This window comes from Lissotriton vulgaris, chromosome 3_2 (genome assembly GCF_964263255.1).
Source record: "Lissotriton vulgaris chromosome 3_2, aLisVul1.2, whole genome shotgun sequence".
In the NCBI taxonomy this organism is placed as follows: domain Eukaryota; kingdom Metazoa; phylum Chordata; class Amphibia; order Caudata; family Salamandridae; genus Lissotriton; species Lissotriton vulgaris.
Window position 1 is genome coordinate 329,162,706 of NC_141690.1, and position 13,477 is coordinate 329,176,182.

Consider the following 13,477-nt stretch of genomic DNA (forward strand, 5'->3'; position numbering starts at 1 on the left):
ATTTTGTGTTCTTTGAAGAACATTAATGGTGGCTTCTGGGGCCGCCAGGAAGAGGGCGTTGCTGTAGTCTAATCTAGATAATATTAGACCTTGAATAAGCATTTTTTGTGATTGTGCGGGGAGTAGTGGGAGAATCTTCCTGGCTGAACGAAGTAAACCCACACAGGTACCAGCTGTTTTTTTGCCTGTGTTTTCAGAGATAGATCTCGTTCTAGCCAGAAGCCTAAACTCTTGAGTTCCGTCTGGGGCTGAGGAAGGGGACCTAAGCATGCTGGCCACATGGCGGAGGGAAGAGGTGATATTTGATGTCCCAGCAGAATAAGCTCGGTTTTGGAGCCATTAAGTTTCAGCCTTGAGTTGGACATCCAGTCATGGATTCCTTCAAGACAGTCATGAAGGTTTTTTAGCTTTTCGCCTTCAAGGGAAAAGGACACAACCATTTGGGTGTCATCAGCGTATGTGACGGCTTTTATCCCAAAGGGAGTGACCACATCCTCCAGGGGGGCCATGTATGTGTTAAACAATGTAGGGCTCAATGAAGAGGGGGAGAAGGTCCGATCGCATATTCCCTTCACAGACCTGGAAGGTTCTGTCCTTCAGGAAGGATGAAAGCCAACCGAGCGCCTTGTTCCTCACTCCTAGGTTGAGTAGTCGCTGGATCAGGATCTTATGGTCCACCGTGTCGAATGCAGCGCTTAGATCCAGGAGGATCAGAAAAAACCGATCCCCCTGAATCCAAGATGCATCTGGCTTCCTCGACTACTTTCAGGAGAGCGGTCTGGGTCCCCTGCCCTGGACGAAAAGCTGTTTGCGAGGGGCGAAGGAGATTGTTGGTTTCAAGGAAAGCCGACAGTTGCTGGTTGACCAACTTCTCCGCGATCTTACTCATGCCAGGTAAGAGAGAGATTGGGCGAAGGTTGGAAAGGTCTGAAGGGTCCTGACCTGGTTTTTTTTGTAGAGCTTTGACTATTGCATGTTTCCAGTTGGGGGGGACCACTCCTTGGCTAAGGGAAGCATTAATAAGATTTGTTGCCAGGTATGAGATAGTTGGTCCGACTTGTTTTAGGATACGAATGGGGGCTGGGTCAGTGGGTGAACCACTTTTCATGCCTGAAAGAGTTTTCAAGAAGTCTTCATTGGACAGCTGGTGAAAACTGTCTAGAGTCGAGCCGGTTGTGGAGGGTACCAATTCGAAGGGGAGTTTGTTATCAGGTTTAGGTGGGAGGGTTTGTAGGATGTTTGTAATTTTATACTGAAAAAAGGCTGCTATTTGATTGCATCTAATGACTGTAGGTTGCTGAGTGGAAGGAGGATTTGGAATTTTGAGTAGCTCTTTGACTATTTTATAAGTCTCCCTGGGTGAATTGGAAGCATTTTTAATTTTTTCTTCGAAGAAGGAAGCTTGGGCTGTTTTTCAGGCTAATTTGTAGGTCCTCATTGCTTTTTTGTATTCATCTTTGATGAGGGGGTCCCAGTTTTTCCTCCATTTCCGCTCTTGGATTTTACAAATTTTTCTAAGGTTCCTTAGTTCTTGGGAATACCATGGGGATTTGAAGGTCATGCTTTTTTTCTTTAGATTTATCTTGGGAGCGACTACATCAAGAGTAGAGGTGAGCCATCTAGTGAGGTTTTCATCTGCTTTTACGGGGTCAGGGTCTGCTGGAGGGGCAGAGCGTATCAGTTCCTGGGTCCAACGCTCAAATGAGAGTTTGGACCAAATTATGTCCTGTTCTTTGGAAGACGAGGTTTGTGGAGTATTTAGAGTAGTTTGCCAAGTGAATGGAATGAGGGAGTGATCAGACCATGGCAGCGGGAGTGAAGGTAGTATTTATATTTTTGACAGGTTGCTGAAGAGAGGATCAAGAAGGTGACCCTTGGTATGAGTTGCCTCTGAGTTTAAGAGGTGTAGGTCAAGTGCCTTTAGTTCAGAAATGAGGTCCCCTGCGTTTTTGTCTGAACTGTCCTCGAAATGGAGGTTTAAATCTCCAAGCAAGATGAAATTAGAGGTTAAGGTGCAGGAGGAGATCGTGGAGTCTAGTAGTGAACCGACAAAGTTTCCTAGATTGCCGGGTGGTCGGTATAAGAGGGTACCCGAGAGGGATTTGTTGGGAGTTATTTGGAGGGAAAAGTGGACGCTTTCGCAGTCTTCGATTCCTCCCTCTTGTAGCCTGCATATGAAGGTGTTTCGGTAAACAATCGCTAGACCACCTCCTTTTCCCTTCAGTCTGTTTTGGTGTTGTATAAGGTAGCCATGGGGTAGCATGTTAACAATGTCAGCCTCGGAATGAGGTGTCAACCAAGTTTCCGTGAGGAAGAGTATGTCCAGTTTAACGTCTTGGATTAGTAATTTAATTTCTAAAGAATGTTTGGAAGCGGATCTACAGTTAAGTAGAGCAAGGCTAACAAGGTTAGGTGAGTGGCGAATGGTTTTTCGTGGGGATTGACCCTGCGACGGGGGTGATGGGGAAGAGGTAGGGGCGGCCGTATCGAATTGTAGGAGGTAGTCACGTGAATGACTAATTCGGTGGCTGCGGGAATTTGGCATAGTGGGTGGCCCTGTGCCCGGCCTGGCCCAGACGGGCCCAGACGGGCTTGCCTCTGGCGCGCCTCCGGCGCGCCATCGGCGCGCCCGCTGCGCCTGCCCGCTGCGCGGACGAGAGGAGGGCTTCATTTTATAGCGGTTGGGCCCAAATCGCCCAGCCACTAGAGCGCTGTCCAGGCCCCGTTCAAAGATGGCGCCCGTGGAGTCTGCTCCTCGAGGGGTGTTTCAAAGAAAGACCGGGTGGACTGAGAAAAGCTTCAAGTCATGCTATTGTTCTGCATGAGGAAGCGGCTCGCTATGGTCGTTAAGGTCAATTTACACTAAGTTTAAGCAATTATTACAACAACACGATAAAAGCAGTAGTGTCAATTTTTTTAAAAAGCGCGAAGCGCTAGTAAAATGCGATGCTTAACAGGGAGAGTGACAATTGATTTGCTAATGGGAATCCGCCTCAGGGGAAGTGCAATCACGAAAATCTCGCACGACCCATGCTCCACAACCTACCCAGACTGCAATAAATACTGTGAAAGCAAGAAAATTAAATCAAGCGCAGATTGGAGCAAATAGCCAAGACTCAAGGACCTGCGCCAATCATCATACTCCAGTGCCCTCAAATCTGCTGACTAATCGTCTCTGAGTTTACGCAACATGTCCGTGAGGTTAAAAAGGAGGTATTTAAACAAGCAGGAGATCCCTTGTTGGCTGAGTGGGCCCATGTTAAGCTTTATTTTGAGGATATTGACTTTAGGGACGTCCATGAGTAATTCTCATTAGGACTCCATGGCATGGTGCACCTGCAAATATCTAATGAATTGTGAGTTCCGGGATTGAAGATTGTGGTAATGGTGGCATGTTTCACGCCTGGGGGCAGTAGTCCAGTTTGACCCACCTCCTCAAAGAGAGGTACAATAATTGAGGTGCAAGAAGTGAGGATAACTTTTTTTTAATTCAATTGGCAAGCCCTTTGGGCCCGGCATTTCCCCCGAGGGGTGAGACTGTGATGGTTGATTGCATGCTCCGCCAGGGAAAAGGGTTCCTCAAGTGCAGTGCTTAGAGACAAGGAGAGGGAACAAATAGGCAGGTCCTGCACTATTTGGTGGAGCTGTTCGACCCAGATGGGACTTTAGATTCATCCAAAGAACTATAGTATGGCGAAGGCCTCCGCTATCTCATTGAAAACAACTGTGAGTCTTCCGCCTGGGCTAAGTAGACTAGGGACAATACAGGGGCTCTTGTGACTCTGAGGAAGTCAGTAAATGGGTTTAATGGCTTCGTTATCATGTTTGTAGATACAATGTTGGGTAAGGGAGACCGCCTCACGTGCCAAGTCATGCAGCTTCTGTTTCAGAGCCCCGCAGAAGTCCTCTAAGAGCTGGCAATACGAGGGTCAAAGTGGGTGTCAGTCGATTGCTCTAAGGTGTGAATCTGGTATTGCAGGAGTGTGAGTTCCTTCTTCTTTGGAAGTTCCCTCCAGCGTACCACTGTATACGCCGGCCCCACTTAACAGTCTTGACTGTTTCTCATAGACACGTCGGGGAGCTCCCCAAATCCTAGTTCAGATCAAAGTAGTCAACAATGGCCTCCATAGGAAGATGTACAAAAGAGTGATCCATGAGTCACCAAGCATTAAGCCTCATACCCCACCCACCCTGTGGGGCCTCTGTCAAGGTGTAATTCCACTGGGACATAGTCCAGGAGTCCTTGTGGAAGGATATTAGAATTCTGTCGTAGTGATAGCGAATCAACCGGTGTGAAGAAACAGTTAAGACCGAAGTGGGGTTTGTGGGAAGGAGAACAATGTGTGAATCTGAAATCTAAGTGGTGCCACCTGTGCCATACATCTTTTAAGCCCAGAGAGTGGGCCCACTTACATTATACAAGAGTACGGGCCAAAAGTCTTGATGATGGTGTGTCTCTAGATCTATTCATAATGGTTTTGAAATTGCCCACCAATATCAGTGTATCCGGTTGGGTATGCAGCAGGGCTGTTGACAGATCATGCACTATGGAAGTAATGAGAGCCGAGGGGACATAAACACTCCCCACCATCCATGGTTTCCCCTCTACTGTCAAGCAGGATATATCAGCCAAGAAGTCCAAATGGGTGTTAGTGATAAATAACAGACATGGGTGGTACACAAAGATGAGCATTCATTTTACGTTCTGGGCCCCACCTTCTGCTTAACTTGGTCAAAGGATTTCCTTTGCATCTGGTGGTCTTAGTGTAGTCCGGAAAGATTAGGATTTTTGAGCACTCAAAGAAGACATAACCTTTGCATCTGGCTACATGAAGTACCAAGTCTCTGTCTTGGTAGTTGTGGAACCGTGTGATTACCTCCCTGGGCAAAGCACCGTGAGGCGGACACAAGGTAAGTGCCTGGTGGGCGCGTTCTACAAGGAAGCAGAGGCAGATCTGATCCTTTGGTAAGAAGCCATGTAGCCACCACTCTAGGAATTTCTCTGGGGTTCTCTCACTCCACTTCCTCAGGGAAGCAGACGAATATTAGATTGTCCCGACGTGAGCTCCCCTCCACATCCTCTAGGCGCGCCTCAGTCTCAGAGTTTGCTAGTAGTTTGCAGACCATTTGTTACAGGACCATCACTGTGTCTTCCGGAGCCGAGAAGGCATTGAGAATTGGATGAACATCAATTTTTTTTAAACTGAACGCAAAACAATCGAGGTGTTCTTCTTCCATCAGATGGCTCCTCCTCCATCTAGCCTCCGGTGGCCCACTGAACTAAATCCTTCTCCGGTACCAGCTACTCCAGCTAGAAATTTAGTGATCATGTTTGACACCGACCTTTCATTTGCGACTCAAATTTGGCAGATTTCATTGTCCTGCTTTTTGAAGTTAAGATCAGTCAGGAAACTATTACATCTACTTCCAGTAGAGAACCAAAAGATCCTAATTTACGTACTTTTGACATCATGTTTGGATTACGCTAATATATTATATTTGGGTCTTCCTGCTTTCCTGGCTCGAAAACTTAAAATGATGCAGAATGTGGCGGCCAGGTTGATTTGACAGGTCCCCTTCAGGCATCGAATCTCACCTCATTTAAAGAGCAGCTTCATTGGCTCCCTGGTGGCAGGAGGGTTGAGTTCAAAGCCCTGACATTGGTTTCAGAGCCATTAGGGGCAAAGGTCTGCGATACCTGAGAAATAGGCTTAGTAAGTATCATCAGGACAGAGCCTTGAGATCTAATCTCCTGTGACTTTTGTGCATCCCGGGGATTGCCAAGCTTAGTTGAGGTGTTAGGTCTTTCTCGGCACTGACAGCTAGGCTTTTGAACTCCTTGCCTATCCACCTGCGCATGGCCGAGTCCGAACACTGTTTCAGGAAAGTTTTGAAAACTTGGTTCTTAAACCAAGTTTGGATACGAGTTGCCGGTTCTGTTCTTCAGTCTCTGCTTTTAAGCGCTGGTTGCCTCAGTTGAGGTAGCCACACGGTTTACAAATGACTTTGATTGACTGATTGATGTGGGTGCAGTGAGTGACTTCACCTGCCTGCAAGGGGATGTCTGAGAAGTCCATGGGACACCGCTCCTCCCTCTAGAGGGCTGCCTACAAGGACAACACTGACACTGGGCCATCTTTCAGCGCTACTTCTGAAAGCTTTTTTGACTTTGCACCCACTTCCATAATACGGCACGAGGGAAGAGGAAAAGGGATTCCAATGCAAATCAGGGAACGTCCTCTTGGGATAGCACTGGAGCTACATGTGCACAAGTTCTATCTCTTAAAGATGGGGTCACACAAGGGTCTGAGGCCCCTTCTGTAATACGAAAGAGCCAAGGGGGTGCACAAAGCAGATGTATATGTTTGTTACGCTCCTGGGGTACTTTCTGTAATATGGCCCAAAATAGCTCTATTTTTATAACCCATTGAAGCCCATTGGAAAAAAAATGAAAATGCTAATTTTCTTGAAAACTACTGAGCACATTTACAGCAAACCAAGCAAATTAACTTCCTTGATTAAAGTTAGGCTTTCATCATGTTTGGTGCAATTCTGTTCAGTTGTTTTTCTATGTGTCAGGGAGAGCAAAGCAACTCTATGGGAATTAAAATTCGAAATGTCACTTTTTTGGCCTTCTGTTACTTCTTTATCTGGCTTCCGCTTGACTGATCTGCACAAAAGCTGAAACCAAATTCAAATCTAATTACCTTTTTTATATGATGATTTTAAATTGAAGATATTTTAAAAATTATTTTAATATGTTATACAACGATGAAAATTTCAAATTATACTAGGCTGACTAACAAAGTGTAGTTTAATTGACAAGAAACTTGAAAAATAGCTCCTTTTAGTCAAGTGAGCTCTTGTTGTAATGTTGGCATTACATAGAACACCTGAAGTACATTTACCAATCATTGTGCAGTGAATATGCCAAAGAGCAGGTAAGACAGGGTCTGGTATTGTGCTGCTGAAGGTGGGTTACTCTGTAAGAATTCCAGTTGGACAGTCACAATTACAGAGTATTGATGACGTATACTATTAGTTCAATTAATTTGCATTTATTTAACCCTATGTTTCTCCAGTAGATCCATGTCCGATGTCTGTCAACTAATATATCATCATTGTGACAGTAGGTTCCATTGGCAACATTCCAATTGGAATGTGCACGGGGGTAATGCACTGTTGTACATCCTGTGTCCTCATTGACTCATCTCTTGAACAAAACTTTTATACAATTTAAAAATGTGCTTGGAATCTGAATATAAGATCATTTGGACACAATAAAAGGGCCATACAGAGAAAGGAAAACAACAGCCCTCTCTGTCCCGCATTACCAGCAATCACCAATGCTAAGCATTCTAGAATGTTTCTTAGTTTGATGACGCCTGGGGGGTTTGAGGCAGCGTGGCATCCTTCCCTGGATCCCCTTTAAGAATTACGAGTATGTGGGCGTGACACATGGCTTGTTTCTTAAAAACAACATATGCTTGTTCAGCTCCTTCAAGATAACACTCTATTTACATACCCAAGGCAGGCTGTTTGCATAGCTCCAAGAGGATGCTTTCCATATCCTTCTCACTGGCTATAAATGTGATTTTACGAACAACTGTTTAGAAACAAGATCTGCCTCCTCTAGAACAATGAAGGTGACGTTAGCCACTCGGTTCTTCTGGACACTTCTTTTCTGGATTCATGGTAAGAGCAGTGACTTATTGATAAGAAGAATCGTGTTTTAAACGACTCTTCCAAAGCATCTGTTAGCTGTTTCCTAGTTTTCATAGCCGCAGAGATTATAATCCAAGATGCTTCATGTTGTCATTAATCACCTTTCTGTCTTCAGAGTCCAGAGCGCAGATTGTGCTGACACAGACCCCGGAAGTCCTCGCGGTGTCCCTGGGAGAAACCATCACAATCCGATGTCAGTCCAGTTCATCCGTCTACAATCATTTAGCCTGGTACCAGCAGAAGCGCGGAGAAGTCCCCACGCTTCTCATTTATAGCGCCACCAGTCGCCAGCCGGGGGTTTCAGACCGCTTCACTGGCAGCTGGTCCGGCCCTGTCTACACACTCAGCATCAGCGGGGCCGAGGCCGGCGACGCCGCGGTTTATTTCTGTCAGCAGGGTTATAGCTTCCCGCTCACAGTGACACAGAGACGAGCAAAAACTGCAGCTTCCTCTTTCTGACCTCAGCTCTCTGACAACCATCGGTGCAAGACCTGAGCGGTGTTAATCTAGGCGCACAGGTGTTGAATTTCCAAACATCCAAAGAAGTTACTTCAAATGAATCATAACCTAATGTGAATTTTTAATTGTAGTGAGACATATGCGCCTGAGATCTAGTTTGGATTAATTTGAGTATTCGTCATTATATTGTAGTATTGGGTTCCCAAGGCCTACATGTTCCGAAGATAACCCACTTACATTGAAAGAACTGTAGGCACGGAAACTGAAAAGTACAAAGAACAAGTTTATTAAGACCCCATGGGGTGGTGGTACATTCCTACAGCACCCTTCGGTAATGCAAGAAGTCTCACACCGAACATCGGTGTGACCCGTTCTTTTATACAATATGCAGGTAATAAAAAGATAGACGGTACAAAGTTACAGAGCAGTATGTACATATATGGTCATTTTTGGAACACAGCCAGCTCATTGGAGGGGTTACAACCCCGCTGGTCAGTTTGGCGGCACATTCCTGAGAGGTGACTGGTCAGTTGGGACTGCGCATGTACAGGCTTGACCGTTACTAAAAATAGCCTGTTGCTGGGCAAACTCGAGTGGTCAGTGGTACGGACAACGGACTAAAGGGCACGCTGGCCACGAGGCCGCTCATGATCTAAGATGGCCGCCGTAACAAACAAGATGGCGTTTCCAAGTATAGCCAAGTTAAGCGGGAAAACGTGTAGCACAGCTAAGCGCTAACTCGGCCATTGTCAAATTACGACAGAATCACCTTTTCAGCTGGGCTCTGCGGGCCTCATTTACAAAGACTGGCGTAGGGCAGCGCTGCAAGTCTTTTTCTGTGCCGCCCTGCGCCAATTCGAAAGAGCAAAAATGCACAGAATTTACAAGAGATGGTGCATTCATGTCCTGTCCTGTCAGCTAGTACCAGCACACAATTTGCTGCCTAGCAACAACGCAGGCATGCCCTTGATCCATGGTGCAAGGGTGTCTGCAGGGTTTTAAGTCGGCCGGGTCCTGCCGGAGTTCTAACAAGCATTTGCAATGCAATCGGTCTCACCTTTGGGACCTTTTACCTATTTAGCTATGCAGTACTTTGGCCTCGGAGGCTAAAACATCTACTGTTCTTTAACATGGAGGGAAGATAAGCACCAAACTGTGTGACACGCCAGGTATGGGAACACATGGAGAGAAATATTGCCTTTCAGTGTGAAATTGTAAAGTTCAAAGCTCTGTTTTTAAAATAAAATTAGGGCCTTCGGGGGTCGAATCTCCCAAAATACAAGTTTGGAATAAAATATTATTGTCTACGGGTGCTTGTGAAGACAATTTCTATGGACTGGGATCTAGAGAATGCTAAAGTGATTCTGGTATTTTTCTGACCTCTGCTGGTCGTTTTCTATCAAGAAAGTAGGATAGAGGCAGTTGCCAGAAAAATAAAAAAAAGAAAGTCCCTAAGCAAAAAGCAATTCTGGTATTTTACTGACCTCTGCTGGTCATATTTTATTTAGAAGCAGTTGACAGAAAACAAGCACTTACAATGCAACGGTTTCGCCTTTGGAGAAGTTAGAGCTATTGGCATTGTAAATGACAAAATTTGTATTTATGTGTTGGTTTTGAAAACAGATAAATAAATGGCATTGTCATTTACATTGCCAATAGCTTAATCTCTCCCAAATGTGAAAACTATTGTACCCTACGGACGAGCTCAGCAGACAGCAATTACTACCACCCACCCACACCCAGAGCCACACACACACACACCCAGAGCCAGCCACACACACACAGAGCCAGCCACACACACACAGAGCCAGCCACACACACACAGAGCCAGCCACACACACCCAGAGCCAGCCACACCCAGAGCCACACACACACACCCATAGCCCCCCACACACACACAACCAGAGCAGTCACATACACACACCCACTGGAGCAGTCACACACACACACACACACACACACACTGGAGCAGTCACATACACACGCACACACACACACACTGGAGCGGTCACATACACACACACACACTCTGGAGCAGTCACAGTGTATTTGTTGTGAGCTTTTCCACCAAAAATGTCCCTCATGGTAGGTATGTATTTATGTGGCCTTTGTAAAGCATGAACCTAGCTGACAGGCGGTGGAGCAGTGTAGGTCAAAGGCAAAGGTAGAGTCAAGGGGTGATTTCTGTGGTAGCTCGAGTCAGAGAGGAGAAGTGGATGTTAGTGCGTAGCAGTGGTATCACGGACAGAAGAAGTTCTCACTGAATGATGTGATTTTGCCTAATGTACTTGCTATATTTTATTTATTTATTTATTGAAGTTTTGTATAGCGCTGGCTGGACCCGAGGGTATCAGAGCGCTTCACATCAAATAGAGAAATGCAACAGGAAAAATAAACATAGAAAAACCGGAATCGGGAACAACAGGTAGGAAATAGAGTCTGTAAAACAACAACTTGTCCGCAAAAATGGGACGGAGTTCAAGAGCAAAACGATCGGCTCTAGATCAAGAGAGATATCGGATTTCACCAATAGGCGAGGAGTTCTCGTTAAGCAGTAGAGCGTTCCAGGAAGAGGGCTTTGGAAGTGGAGAAGTGTGGCTCACTGGTTAGAGCAGCAGACCCTGAAGCAGAGGTCAGACCTGGGACCAGGGTTCGATTCCCGACGCGGCAGGGTGTTGAGCTCAAAATGTCCACGGACTCGATAATTCTCGCTTCGGTGCCTGACCTAATCATGGGTTCACACTCTGCAACTCTGGGCATTAAGCTTGCTTAATCTCCACAACGCCCCCCCCCCGTGGAGGGATGCCTGGCTTTCACCTTGGGGATGTCCTGTAGGGGCTATCTCATAGGGAAAAACCAGGATGGGTTCCCAAGGCAAGCACGGAGATACCCCTTCGGGGGTCGATTCTGGCGCTATATAAGAAATAATAATAATAATAATAGCGATTTGAATTGCGGGAAGGAGGCGGTCATTCTGATGTGGGGGGGGGTGGCGTTCCAGATCCTGGGAGCATTCCCCGCAAAGGATTTATTTGAGGAATTGCGTTTCTGCGATTTCAGAGGGATGAGTAGCAGTGTGTTGGAGCTTCTGAGGTTCCTGGATTGACCCGCCCTTTTGAGTTTGGAGGCCAGGTATTCTGGTTTGCCTGTATGCAGGGCTTTATGTGTGAGGCAGGCTGTGAGGAAGTTGGCTCGTTGGTCGATTGGGAGCCATTTCAGTTCTTTGAGTGCCGGAGAGATGTGGTCATATTTCTTTGTTCCTGTGACCATTCTTGCTGCTGCGTTGAGGGTGGAGGATAGAGGACCCAAGTGCGACTTGGCTGTTCCGGTCAGTACAGTGATGCCATAGTCAAATCTGGAGACCACAAGTGCCTGCGTGGCCTGTTTCAGATCTTTGGGGGGGAGGAAGGGTTTAATTTTATAGAGAAGTTTCAGGTTCATGAACGCGCTTCTGGCTGTTTTAGAGATGTGTTTATTCATAGCCAGTTTCGGGTCAGGAGTAATTCCTAGGGATTTTGCGGAGTCCGTTGGCGTTAAAGAGACATTGAGGGCATTTAAGGCTTTGAGCCATTCCACTATTTGTGGGTTTTCATCCTTGTTCGAGTTTAGGAGTACTTCCGTTTTCTCTTCGTTCAGTTTGAGGTGGTTGGCTGAGAGCCAGTGTTGGACCTCCAAGAGTGTAGCATTTAATCTGTGGATGTCTGCGTTCGAAGTGGTTTCTAAATAGAGTTGAGTTTCATCCGCGTAAAGGTGGAAGGGGATGTTAGATTTCCTGAGAAGTGAGGTGAGGGGTTCCATGTAAATGTTGAAGAGTTGTGGGGAGAGTACTGATCCTTGAGGGACTCCTCTGCTGAGGGGGAGGGGGTCTGATTCGAAGCTGTTGTTCTTTATTCTTTGAGTGTGGTTGTTAAGAAAGGAGGAGAACCATTTTAGGACTGTCTTTTCGATGCCCGCTCTCTCTCGGAGGACATTAAGTAGGAGGGTATGATCTACTGTGTCGAACGCAGCCGAGAGATCAAGGAGAATGAGAAGGCTACAGTGGTTGGAGTCGAGAGACATGTGCAGATCATCAAGAACATTTAGGATTGCGGTTTTAGTACTGCAGCCTTTCCTGAACCCTGATTGGAGAGGATCCAGTAGGTTAGAATTCTCTAGATGTTGGTTTAATTGTGAGAGCACACATCTTTCCAGAATTTTGGTTAGGAATGGAAGGTTCGAGACTGGCCTGAAGTTGTTCATGTCCATGAGGTCAAGGCCAGGTTTTTTCAGCAGAGGTGTGACTTGTCCTAGTTTAAGGCAGTCCGGGATGTGGCCCTCGCTCAAGGAGCTATTGATGATCTTGCTCCAGATTGGGGCTAGAATGAGCTTCAAATCTTTGGTCAGTCTCGAGGGAAGTTGATCGAGGGAGTGAGATGAGGGTTTTGCAGTGGCGATAAGATTGCTTATCATTTCTTCCTTGACCGGCTGGAAGGAAGACCAGCGGATAGACGGGGTTACTGTGGGGGTGGCGTTGGTTGCAGGACTCGAGCTGAAGGAGCGATCAATTTTGGCGATTTTTTCATTGAAGAAGCTTGCAAATTTGTCGCACTGTGTCTTGGACGCCCCTGAGTTGGCTGCCTTAGGAATGGAGGTTTGGTTCCCTGATGATGTTGAAGAGTTCTTTGGGGCGGTTTTTGGCATTATCTAATGCAGAGCAGAAGAAGGAAGATTTTTTGCTTTTGATGTGGGTATAGTAGTTTTTGCGTGCTGCCATGAGTTGGACCCGATGGATGGCGGAGGGGTTGTGTCTCCAGATTCTTTCCAAGGATCTTAGGTGTCTTCTTTCATCATTAATGTCAGTAGAGAACCATGACATAGAGGGAATGTTTCTGTTTTTTTTAGTTTCAGAGGTGCCAGCTGATCCAGGGCAAGCTCAATGTTGGAGTGGTAGAGCGAGGTGAGTTCTGAGGTTGAGAGGGACTCTGTCGTGTTCGGGAGGAGAGTGCTGAGTCCTTTTTTCAGCTTATCTCGAGGGACTCTGGAGGTGTTCCTGACCCACTTAGGGGGGGCTTGAGTGGGTGGGCGGGATAGGGCCGGGTGGATGATATGAAAGAGAATGATGTGATGGTCTGACCAGTCCACCGGGATGATGTGGTCAATCGATACTGCATTTTTGTTCGCAATGATGGCATCCAGGGTCGCTCCTCTGTAATGCGTTTCCTCTGAGCAGTGTTGGATCAGATCGTTGTCTTGCAGAAGGGTGTTGAGAGATTGAATTAGCTGGTTATTAGAATCGTTCCATCTTAGGTTGAGG